Genomic DNA, 12,848 nt, shown 5'->3' with positions numbered 1-12,848 from the left:
AAAGCCCAACATCTGGTGAATCCAAACAATATTTCAGATTTATTAAATGTTTTATAACGAAAACAAAATGTAGCGCTAAATTAGCATAGCTATACCAGGCAGATTCGGCTAGGCGCCCACGGCCAGTTCACATGCACAACATATATGATATAACATCGTAAATTGGGTCTTACTATGGCTGATCTTTCATCAGAATGTTGATCAAAGTGTCCTTTGTCAAGATGAGTCGTTGGTTCCGTTCAGAATTGTTCCTTTCCCACTCCATTTAGCACAGGTACTGGTCGAGTGGCACGGATCTCTCAAACGTAAATAAAATCAGACAACGGAACACCACAAAACTCCCGAAAAAATTCAAATAATCTGATTAAACTATATTGAAAAAACATACATTACGATGATATGGTCACATGTATCAAACAAAATTCGACACGGAGATAGTTTTCATCCATAACGCCAGCAAAACAGTACACAATCGCAGCTCCAACTCGTGCGAATCAGAAAACCGGAAGTTGTCGGTCACGCCAAAGAAATAGGTCTTATTTCACGTCAGTACCAGATAAACAAAGAATTTCTCCTCTGACGTCCTCTTGACACCCAGAGGAAGGCGAATGAAGTGTGTTTCTGGTCATAGGGGTCATGACCATATGTAGGCAGAGCGTTGAAGCGAGCATAGACTTCTTGCATTCTACTTCTTGGTCAGGGAAAGTGCTGTCAAATGACTTGTGTATCACTCAGAGACAAAATTGAAACGGTTTTAGAAACTAGAGATTGTTTTCTTTCCAATGGTATTATTTATATGCATATAGTAAGAGCAATAATTGAATAAGAGGCAGTTTAATCTGTAGAGCAAATTATGCTAATGGGAAAATAGCACCCCCTGTATTCTCAAGAAGTTAATGCTCCAGATATTCACTTCAACATACATGCTCTGTATATTCCCACTGCGTTATCTCGCCTATAGCTTCCTCTTGTGCTAATATCTGACCGAGCTTATAAACGAGACCATAACATCCCATTGATCTATGGATTAAAGTGTGATGAGCCTGAGCACAGAGAAGAAACAGTGACGCAATGACAGGCAACTGTCACACCCTGACCTTAGAGATCATTTTTATGTCTCTATTTTGGTTTGGTTAGGGCGTGAGTTGGGGTGGGCATTCTATGTTTTGTGTTTCTATGATTTTCTATTTCTATGTTTTGGCCGGGTATGGTTCTCAATCAGGGACAACTGTCTATCGTTGTCTCTGATTGGGAACCATACTTAGGTAGATCTTTTTTCCACCTGTGTTGGTGGGAAGTTGACTTTGTTTAGGGCACATAGCCTTTGAGCTTCACGGTTTGGTTTTGTAGTGTTTATTGTTTTGTTTGGCGTCATTTTGAGTTAATAAAGAAAATGTACGCTCACCACGCTGCACCTTGGTCCTCTGCTTTTAACAGCCGTGACAGCAACACGCCAATGTAAGTGTCACGGTTCTCTAAAGTAGAACCCAGAAGCAGACCAGGACAAGGAGAGTAAGACGAAGGTGAGTATTTATTTACAAGTTTAAATGTAGTGATAGAAAAATCCAAGTAGCGGAGCGGGCAGCGGAGGTGAGTTGATGGAATAGAGTAAGCAGATCCAAGGAAGTAACTGAAGTCTCCGACGACCAGGTAGGGATGGGATGAGTGTTCCGGGTGAATGACTGTAGACAGAAAAAACGGAGGTAAGTTCAAGGCAAGCAAGACGTACAAAACAACAAAACAAACTCTATCAAACTGGAGGCTGATACGCTGGCACAACATACTGTTCATGGCTAACGATCCGGCAGGGAATGGATGTCAGGTCAGCGCTTATGAAGTGGAGGGGTGATGATCAGGACCAGGTGTGCAGATAGCTGATGGGATACAGGTGCGGGTACTCAGAGATCCTCCAACTAGCTACGTCGCCCGGCAACAGGGTGCGTTCCAGGACACCGGAAAAAACACTCCAGGACAGAACACAGGCAAAAACAGACTCAGGAAGCGGGATTCGTGACAGTAAGGCTTTCCTACCTGAGGATCTCGAACCACAGCCTCAGTAAGGTCTCCTGAAGACCAATATCCCACTGGGCACACCACGTCATTTCAACGTGGAAATGTGGGTAATATTCGGTTGAGATGTTGATCAATGAGATTTCAACCGCATTCATCACCCACTCAAAAAGACAGCCATACGTTTGTGGAATTTCCAACGTATTAACGCTACAGTATGCTTTCAACCATCTAAAAACAACCAAATTCCAAATAAAAAAATATGTCCGATTTTTGGTTGTCGTCTAAATGTGTTATCACTGTACTTTCAACCATTTAAAAGCACAACAAAGTTCAAATGGGAATACAATGTCAGACATGTTGTATTTATACAACAACCAAATGTGTTATCTCTGTGCTTCATCTAATAGCACAACCAAATGACCTGGATTGCGGTTGAGATTACATTACATTGTGCAAGTAATCAATGCGGTTCAAGATTCTGTGAAGATCTCCAAAGACCTGGGACAGGTTATCTTGAAAAATGCACGCTTTCTATGGTTACATAAGCAGTCATTTATAGTACGCTAACCTCAAAATGCGGTCATGGATGTGTTACTCATTTTAAAGGTCAACTGCCCTTGAAAACCCACTTCTCCTTTTGAAAACAGCCTATGTGGCATAGATATGAGTCAGAAACATTTATTCTAGTGTCAAAATGTAATGCTGAGTGTAAATAGGATAGTTGTGTTCATTAGGTCAGTCTCGTCCAATTCAGAGTTAGGTAAGTGTGTTCGTCACGACTTCTTGAAGGGTTGGGTATGGATTACTTACATGCCCACTTTTTCCAATGATGCTCAAATGCCCAGAGACAACATGTTGTGGTCCCCCCCCAGCTGCCATGTGGACATTTGTTGTCAAGTCTGCATAACAGACGCACGAACATATCGCTCGGCAAATAGGAGTGAAAATCGGCTTCCATAAAGTTAGTGTAAACTTCCAATTCATTTCAAGAATACTGCCAGATGGCCAGGAATGGATTAGATCCGACATGGTCACTTCACCTACCTGTCAACCGTCAAACCACTGGTGTTGGTGAGTACCAGAGGTGTGGACTCGAGTCACAAATATTATGATTTGCAACTCAACTTTGACTTTAACACCAATGACTCGTGACTTGACTTGGACTTGAGCCTTATGACTCGACCTGACTTGATACCCTCCCCAAGCCCAAATATTAAAAATGATGCTATTAAAAAGTGTTGCGTAGCAGTGCAGAGGAACATCGGCAGGTGAATTCAGATGGAGCCCTTGGAAAGATGATACCCAAAATTATTATTTTCGGATATAAAGACGACACTGTATCAACAAAAAAAGGATTGCAACTTGCAAAACATGCGGGAAGAAAATTACAGACGGAAATGCAACAATTTCCAACTTTGTTCGACATTTGAAGCTGCACAAAGAAAGGTAAGTCGTGGCTAATATAGCCGACAGCTATATATTTTATTACTTTAATAGTAGTACGTAACGTTAAATCAATTAGCCTCCACACAGTCAGTCAGTGGGGGAACGTGATCATTGCACCCAAGATTGAGCTACAACTGGCTAGGCAGTTGGTAGCCTAAATCCTGCCTGATGTTACTGCTGTTCCTAAAACCATTGACATACGTTAGCCTACTGTAACCACACAGAGAGAGAGAGAGAGAGTGTGTGTGTGTGTTAAGATTGGGCGATTGTGTACAAGCCTACATCACCCGATTGCGCCCCATAGCGATCCTTGATAGTCGATCACTATTGGGGGGGGGGGTCTTTCTCATGGCTACCCATGTATTTCCATGGAAATATAACGTTTATTTGGAAAGTAATAAATTAATAGATATTTTTAAAAGCATTCATGATTTGCGTAAATCTAATATACTAACTATTACTCTTGTTAAAAATATGAAATGATCTTACATTTGGTGAAGAGCACATTATGACTTGTTTAGGACTTGAAACTCGACTTGATACTTGACGGTCTTGACTTGAGACTTGACTCGGACTTGCCTGTCTTGACTTGGGTCTTCAGTGCTAAGACTTGAGACTTACTTGTGACTTGTAAAACAATGACTTGGTCCCATCTCTGGTGAGTACATTAGCTAAGTAGATATTTGGTACTAGCTAGCTAGTAGCTACTTTTGGTTATACAACTTTATTTGATAAAGCTAGCATGCCATGCAAGCTATGATACCACAGATGAAAGGGGAATGATACTGTAGCAAGCTAAATACAAGCTGACAGGTAGATGTAGCATGTCAGAGGAAGTTAGCTACTGTAGCCCATTGGCATTTAGGATCAGTACAGGGTATGCACTTGGATACTAGCTTGCTAGCTAGCTAATCATTTGATATAGCCAGCTTGCTTTCAATAATGTTTCAACTCAAACTGGCTAGCTAAATTAGCATAGCAATGAACTGTTATAAATGAAAGTTAACAAAACACTTTGTTTCAAATACAGTATCAACATAAGTTCAGCAATTGCACTCCAGGATGGAGTGTCGTAGACTCCTCCCCTCCTGCAACGTGACTGTAACTGTCCATAACCTGTAATACATAACATAGATAGAAGGGACATCATCGCCCACTGGAGACTTGAAGAAAGAACTTCACCCAGAGAGCTGTGCATTTCAGTGTGTGGTGGACAGCCAAATCCTTAGATTTGACCAAATAGACCAATAGAACGCCATGCTAGTTTTTGTTAGACAGCTGAAGTTGTACACTACTTATGTCCTTTGCTAGGTAAGTGTAGGAATACTGTCTTCATAAGCACATACATATATTTACACATACACGGTTTTGTCTTTGTAACAGGAAAACACTCAGTGATTTGTAGTTTATAAATGTATCCACACTCAAGCTGGGTGATGTTTGTGCAATGTACACATGTAGCCTACAGCTGTAGTATGGATAATAGTAGTTCTGGGATTTGTCTAAGACTTAACAGTGGACATAAGGAGAGATGAGACAGCACTAGCCAGTTATAGAACATTGTACTGTAGGACAGCTGAGCTGACTCAGGACTGGGCATACAACTCGCAGGTAATACCGTTTCCACGGTAACATGTATTTTACAAGATCTGATGAAACGTTGAAACTAATTGCACGCTACTTTCATCGCAAGGTGTTGTAGAAGGAGTGTCTTACGAAACACATTCCATACACTGGCACTTGCTATCTTGCCATAACAGATTTATCAGAGAAATATCAGATAGCTGCAGCTGGATATCCTATCTATCACCAAGCTATGGTAGCTTGCTGCTGTCAGCTTTGCTAAACACAAGGTCAGCGCAGGCTTTAGCCTACACATAGAACTGAATTAGCTGACCATCTTTAGATAGCGAGTCAGTCGGGAGGGGAGAAGTCCTTAATAAGTTCAAAACGTTGTTCTCGCCATAGCTTACCTTACCTCGCTGTACTCACTACTGCCCTTGGTGGTTGTGATCGAATGGCAAAGACACACCCAATAAACAACCACATAAAACTACACCCCCAAGACAACTCCCGTTTTCCTTCAGTCGTTGCCGCTAGCATTTCTTAATGAGCATTGATGAATAACTAGGCCAAACAAGGAAGTGCAGTCACCCTTTAAGAATGAATAAATACTTTTACATCAGTTTGAAAGATGGCCTTAACTTTAGGCTATATCAAATAAAATGTTATTTGTCACATGCACCGAATACTACCTTACAGTGAAATGCTTACTTACAATCCCTTAACCAACAATAGAGTTTTAAGAAAACAAACTAACAAAAATGACAAAATAACAAATAAAAGTAACAAATAATTAAAGAGGAGCAGTAAAATAACAATAGTGAGGCTATATACAGCGGGTACCGGCACAGAGTAATTGTGAAGGGGCACAGGTTAGTTGGGGTAATTGAAGTAATATATACATGAAGGTAGAGTTATTAAAGTGACTATGCATAGATAATAAACAGAGAGTAGCAGCAGCGTAAAAGAGGGGGGGGGGGCAATGCAAATAGTCTGATAGCCATTTGATTAGATGTTCAGGAGTCTTGTGGCTTGGAGGTAGAAGCTGTTTAGAAGTCTCTTGGACCTAGACTTGGCACTCCGGTACAGCTTGCCGTGCGGTAGCAGAGAGAACAGTCTATGACTAGGGTGGCTGAAGTATTTGACCATTTTTAGGGCCTTCTTCTGACACCGCCTGGTATAGAGGTCCTGGATCTCAGGAAGCTTGACCCCAGTGATGTATTGGGCTACCCTCTGTGGTGCCTTGCGGTCGGAGGCCGAGCAGTTGCCATACCAGGCAGTGATGCAACCAGTCAGGATGCTCTTGATGGTGCAGCTGTAGAACCTTTTGAGGAATTGAGGACCCATGCCAAATCTTTTCAGTCTCCTGAGGGGAATAGGTTTTTGTCGTGCCCTCACATCTGTCATGATGTGCTTGGACAATGATAGTTTGTTGGTGATGTTGGTGATGTGGACACCAAGGAACTTGAAACTCTCAACCTGCTCCACTACAGTCCTGTCGATGAGAATGGGGGCATGCTTGGTTCTCCTTTTCCTGTAGTCCACAATCATCTCCTTTGTCTTGATCACGTTGAGGGAGATGTTGTTATCCTGGCACCACACGGCCAGGTCTCTGACCTCCTCCCTATAGGCTGTCTCATCGTTGTCGGTGATCAGTTTACAGCTTATCTCAGGCGATCAAAACCTCAAGACTTCCTTAGGTATCGTGCACCAGCTGTTGTTTATAAATATACATAGACCGCCACCCCTTGTCTTACCAGAGGCTGCTGTTCTATCCTGCCGATACAGTGTATAACCCGCCAGCTGTATGTTATTCTTGTCGTTTAGCCACGACTCAGTGAAACATAAGATATGAAAGTTTTTTATGTCCCATCGGTAGGATATACATGCTTGTAGTTCGTCCACTTTATTATCCAGCAATTGTACGTTGGCCAATAGTACCGATTGCAAAGGCAGATTAGCCACTCGTCGCCGGATCTCCTTCCGCAATATCTCAGTTTTTTTCTCCTGCGATTGATGGGGATGAGGGCCTTGTAGGGTGTCTGGAGTAAATCCCTCTCGTCTGACTTATTAAAGAAAAATGATTTGTCCAGTTCAAGGTGAGTAATCGCTGTTCGGATGTCCAGAAGCTCTTTTCGATCATAAGAGACGGTAGCAGCAACATTATTTACAAAATAAGTTACAAACAATGTGAAAAAACAAACAAAACAGGACAGTTGGTTACGGCAGCCATCCCCTCTGGCGCCATTCCATTCCCCATTACTGTATTACAGAAGTATTATTGAATAGTGTTTAATTGACAACGCAACCAAATATCAATATTTGAAGGAGATATATATTTTGTGCCACTGACTTAGTCTGGATTTAATTCCAATTTGAATACAAATGTATAGTTGATATGTTGCGTTCACGTCTTCATCTCAACCAAGAATCAAAGTTAAGGTATATCATCATTTTTTAACGCAGATGAAAATATATTGGAGAAGAGTGATTGCAGAAGAGTAACCTATGAATGTAAGGGTATGCACGCATTTATACATGAGTATCAAATCACATCCCACTGCCAGATCATCAGCTGAGGGAGACGGTTTTGCATACTGATCTCCCAATTGGGGCACACTGCAGCCTTAGATTTAAGCTGTTGAAGACAGACAGATGAGAAACAAGTACAAGGGGAGAGGAGGGAGGGATTGAGGGAGGGAGGTAGCAAGTGAGTGCATGAAGCGAAAGCAGGAGTGAGGGTATGGTAGAGAGAGGGAGAGCGATAGAGAGTGGGAAAGATGGAGAAGTGGGCCTACATCAAATGAAGATTGACCGGCTCTCCTTTAGAGATACCTGTCAATCTCACACTTCCTACATCATCTCATACATGTCCAACAGTTAATGGCTATTGACAAGAGGGTGAGGCTGCCACGAAGAACAACAGACCTGTCCCAAGTAATGGCAGACTATGACAACAGGTTGGACACCTCCGACACATGAAGTGGAGCTGCGTCATCAATGTTGAAGAGATCCCACAAAGTATGGCAACTACACATCAACTAGGCATACGCTTGTCATTCTGACAAGTTCATGAGAATCAAGGATAGAGTGACTTTTCTGCTGGGCTATGGGCTGTCATGTAGTCATGACAGCCCACAGTTTGTACATATATTATGACAACATTTTGTGACATTTTTGTTAATTTTGGGGTTTGGCAGCATTCGGCAGTTTATTTTATGTCTGTTAGAGCACACCATTTTTTTCTTGAGGCTTGTCGAAATTCTGTTGCCGAAGTCTACGCCCCTTCGCCGGTGATTGGTCAAGAGTAAGGATGATTCAATTAAGTGTTTGTTGACATTCAACAACAGCCGACTAGTTTTCATGCACATTTTATCTCTTGAGAAATACTACACCACACATCTTAGATAGATGTAAAATTGCACGACTAATACTCTCGCTGCAAAAGCGTAATTCTTTTACAGATTTCTTGAGTTACAGTATCTTAGATTAATTTAGACAATTTTGAGGAAGTGTACCTGTTGCTACGGTGTCTCAAGAGGAACAAACAGTCATTTTGTCTCTTATTGACTTCTTTTGGATCGGTGTGTCCCCTGCGGGACGTTGAGCTAACTTAAGCTAATGCGATTAGCATGAGGTTGTAAGTAACAAGAACATTTCCCAGGACATAGACATATCTGATATTGGCAGAAAGCTTAAATTCTTGTTAATCTAACTGCAATGTCCAATTTATAGTAGCTATTACAGTTAAAGAATACCATGCTATTGACTGAGAGTGCACCATTTTGAACATGAAAAGTTATTACTAAACCAATTAGGCACATTTAGGCAGTCTTGATACAACATTTTGAACAGAAATTCAATGGTTCATTGGATCAGTCTAAAACGTTGTACATACACTGCTGCCATCTGGTGGTCAAAATCTAAATTGCAGCTGGGATGGAATAATACATGATGGCCTTTCTTTTGCATTTCAAAGATGATGGTACAAAAAAAATACATAAGAACGGTTGGTTTTTTCTTTGTATTATCTTTTACCAGATCTATTGTGTTATATTCTACTACACTCCTTTCACATTTCCACAAAGTTCAAAGTGTTTCCTTTCAAACGGTACCAAGAATATGCATATCCTTGCTTCAGGGCCTGAGTTAAATTTGGGTATGTCATTTTAGGCGAAAATTTTTAAAAAAAGGGTCCATTCCTGAAGTTCCTGAAGTATGTGAGAACAGATGTTCACTTCACCTAGCCGAGTTCTGCTAGGAGCAAGCTGAACCTATGTATATTGACACTTTTATGGCATAGGATCCTGCATCACACCTTTTTTAAAGCTGCACTCTATATCTATAAGGAATTATTCCGAAGTTTTGATAGTAGGCTTCCCTTCCTTGCAGGTTGGTGTGTACAGTATGACGCAGTGCTGTGCATTGGTTGGGATACTCTTCAACGGAGGTGGGAAGTATATTGTGTTGCACAAGAATTCTATGAATCAATAGCACAATGAACAGAATAATGTATTCACTCGCTTCACTTGGAAAGAAGAAGAGAAACAACCAGTAACTCACTCTCTCACCCCCCACAACCACGCACCGACCCCCATCACCCACGTACACTCACACACACACACACACACACACACACACACACACACACACACACACACACACACACACACACACACACACATTCCACCATCAACGTCAGTGTTCTGTAAATCAAAACGTGGGGAAAAGGAAAGGAACCGACTGCTCATTGCATGTCCTCGAGACGTCCATCATCTTGAGAAAAAACAAGATACAAATCAATAGAGTTTCCCCTTTAGCTGAGTGCCAGTCGATGATTTAGTCGTTTCCCTGTGTCGATTTCTGGGCTGCTATACCTTGACCTGTTTATCCTGTGAGTGTGAAGCAGCAGCCATAACATATCCAGGCCTGCTGAGGGTGATCATCCATTCCCTTTGAACCCTGACTGACTGGTCTGAATGAATTGAGAAGTCACTGTGTACGGTGCATAGAACTACACTGACATTTGGTACAACCAGTTGTGTCTAATTTTCTCTGCATCTAAAAGTTGTATAATAAAGTTAAACATGCTTCATCTGGATTGATGCATCACATGTATAGATGCCTTTGCATTACTTGTACTTGATTCTCGGCCTTGAAATCTGATGTTTTTTTCATTTATTCATCATAAATACACCAAGCTATTGAATGTGTCCTCCAATACGTGACTGACTGACACATTGATGAATGAATCAAACATGAACCATGACATAGGTTCAACAATTACAGGGTTTACCATATAGTACGTTACTGTGACTTGCTTGTGATACAGGAGAGTTCATACTGAAAATAACTCAGTCAAAGCACAGTTAGCCAGTTACTATGGCAACCGACGGCACAGCAGTTCTTTCCCCATAATGTTTATTCAATATTTCAATGGGCAAGGATCAATGACCTTGCCTCAAAGTTGTGCGTTTTGGTTTGGCATCGGTCAGTGAGTTCGCCGGGGTGTAGCAACAAACGTTGGCAGGAACCTCTTATCAAAGAAGCTATTTATGAGCCAAAGAGCCAAGGGATATGTTTGTTTTTTTCTGTGCCAACAACTAGCTACAGATAAAGGATCTTAATTGCTGTCATAGTTTTGCCCCAGCCCCAGCCACCACACCTGACTCTTATAATCATGTTTTCATTCAGTTTAGAATGCAATTTAGAATGCAATCACTTTAATCAGGTGTGTTAGCTAGGAACGGGGGAAAAAGTGGGACACCACTCCGGCACCCGAGGACTGGAGTTGCCCATCCCTGGATTATTTCATAATGGTGTTTGATTAGTGTTACGCTATTAGCTGGACAAAAGTAGGCTACATGAAAAGTGCAATACTGTTAATATAACCATGTGGTAGTGTGGGTTTTCAGTGAATTTATGTAAATCCGCCACAAAAGTGTGATCAAATTAAGATCCTACACCTGTATACTTTGAATTGTCATTTACAATCAGTAGCAACTGTATACAAGGTGCGTTATTTTCAGCCTAATGCACACCTTTTTTGTGTTTTTTTTCTGACTGTATAATCACTGTATCAAAACAAACAAAATAGTTATCAATAGGAGTAGTCATTGGTGTAGTCCTAGTAAAATGCAATATCTATGCAGAAATGTCACATCGACATCAACAACTCCCCTAGCAGCGTTTACATGGATGTTGTTATGACAGTGTAGTATAGAACTCCTCAACCCCAATTTCCCCCCAGTGATACACAGAGCCGTGGTGAATGACAACACCCGATAATAGTCCATCTCCCTCCCGTCCTACGGTTCAGCCCTAGTCTGAATGAGGGCAGATCCACTTTTAATAACAACGGACACAGAGACTTTCCCTTATCCCCTCCCCTCTGCTCCATATGTACAAAAAGGGAAATTGGTTTTCACTTCTGTTTTTAAAAGATCTGCTTCAAATTATTCATGTGTGTCTATGAGCTTTTCGCACTGTTGCAGTGAGTGTTACTCCCTGGAGAGACCTCCTGTTTCAATCACTACGTATTCCCTCTCCCTCTTCAATGTGTCCAGTACACAGACTTGAGATGCTATAGCAGGTGCAACGAAATGCTTGTGTTTCTAGCTCCAAAAGTGAAGTAATAATACCTAGCAATACAAGATGGCAAGATGGCGCCGACAGACATGGCAGCTCTGCTTATAGCTCCTAAGCATTATTTACAGTATTTGTTTTTGTGTTATTTCTTACATTATTATCCCAGAATTTTTTTTGTGTTATTACATACAGCCGGAAATACCTTTTGGAATTCAGAGCGGCGATAACTCACGAGCATTGCCACCAGGAATACAAGGAATACAAGGTATTCGGAGTGTTCTTATCTGACTCAGGAGGCGGGCACACCATCCACCGCTTCCGAGTTTATTACTTGCTAATGTTCAGTCTCTAGACAATAAAGTAGACGAGCTCAGGGCGAGGATCTCCTTTCAGAGAGACATCAGAGACTGTAACATACTCTGTTTTACAGAATCATGGCTCTCTCGGGATATACTGTCCCGGTCCATACAGCCAGCTGGGTTCTCAGTTCATTGTGCAGACAGGAATAAAGAACTCTCTGGGAAGAAGAAAGACGTGGTGTATGTTTCATGATTACCTACTCATGATGTGATTGTGATAACATACATAACCTCAAGTCTGCATTTATTGTAGCTGGGGATTTTAACAAAGCAAATTTGAGGAAAACGCTACCAAAGATCTATCAACACATTGACTGTAGTACTCACTTAGGAAAAACACTAGACCACTGCAACTTGCCTTTTCGAAATGCCTACAAGGCCCTCCCCGCCCTCCCTTCTGGAAATCAGATCACAACTCCGTTTTGCTCCTCCTTTCCTATAGGCAGAAACTCAAACAGGAATTAACCATGCTAAGGTCTATTCAACGCTGGTCTGACCAATCGGTATCTATGCTTCAAGATGTTTTGATTATGCGGACAGGGATATGTTCTGGGTAGCCTCAGAATAACATTGACGTTTACACGGACACGGTGACTGGGTTCATCAGGAAGTGTATAAGGGATTTTGTTCCCATGGTGATTATTGAAACCTACCCAAACCAGAAACCGTGGATAGATGGCAGCATTCTCGCAAACCTGAAAGTGCGAACTACCGCATTTAACCATGGCAAGGTGACTGGGAATATGGCAAAATACAAGCAGTGTAGTTTTTCCCTCCATAAAGCAATCAAACAGGCAAAACGTCAGTACAGAGACAAAGTGGAGTCGCAATTCAATGTATCAGACACAAGATACATGTGGCAGCGTCTACAGACAATCA

Source organism: Salvelinus alpinus, chromosome 7 (assembly GCF_045679555.1).
Source record: "Salvelinus alpinus chromosome 7, SLU_Salpinus.1, whole genome shotgun sequence".
NCBI classification, from domain to species: domain Eukaryota; kingdom Metazoa; phylum Chordata; class Actinopteri; order Salmoniformes; family Salmonidae; genus Salvelinus; species Salvelinus alpinus.
The sequence above is the reverse complement of the archived record's forward strand: the minus strand, read 5'-3'. Positions refer to the sequence as shown.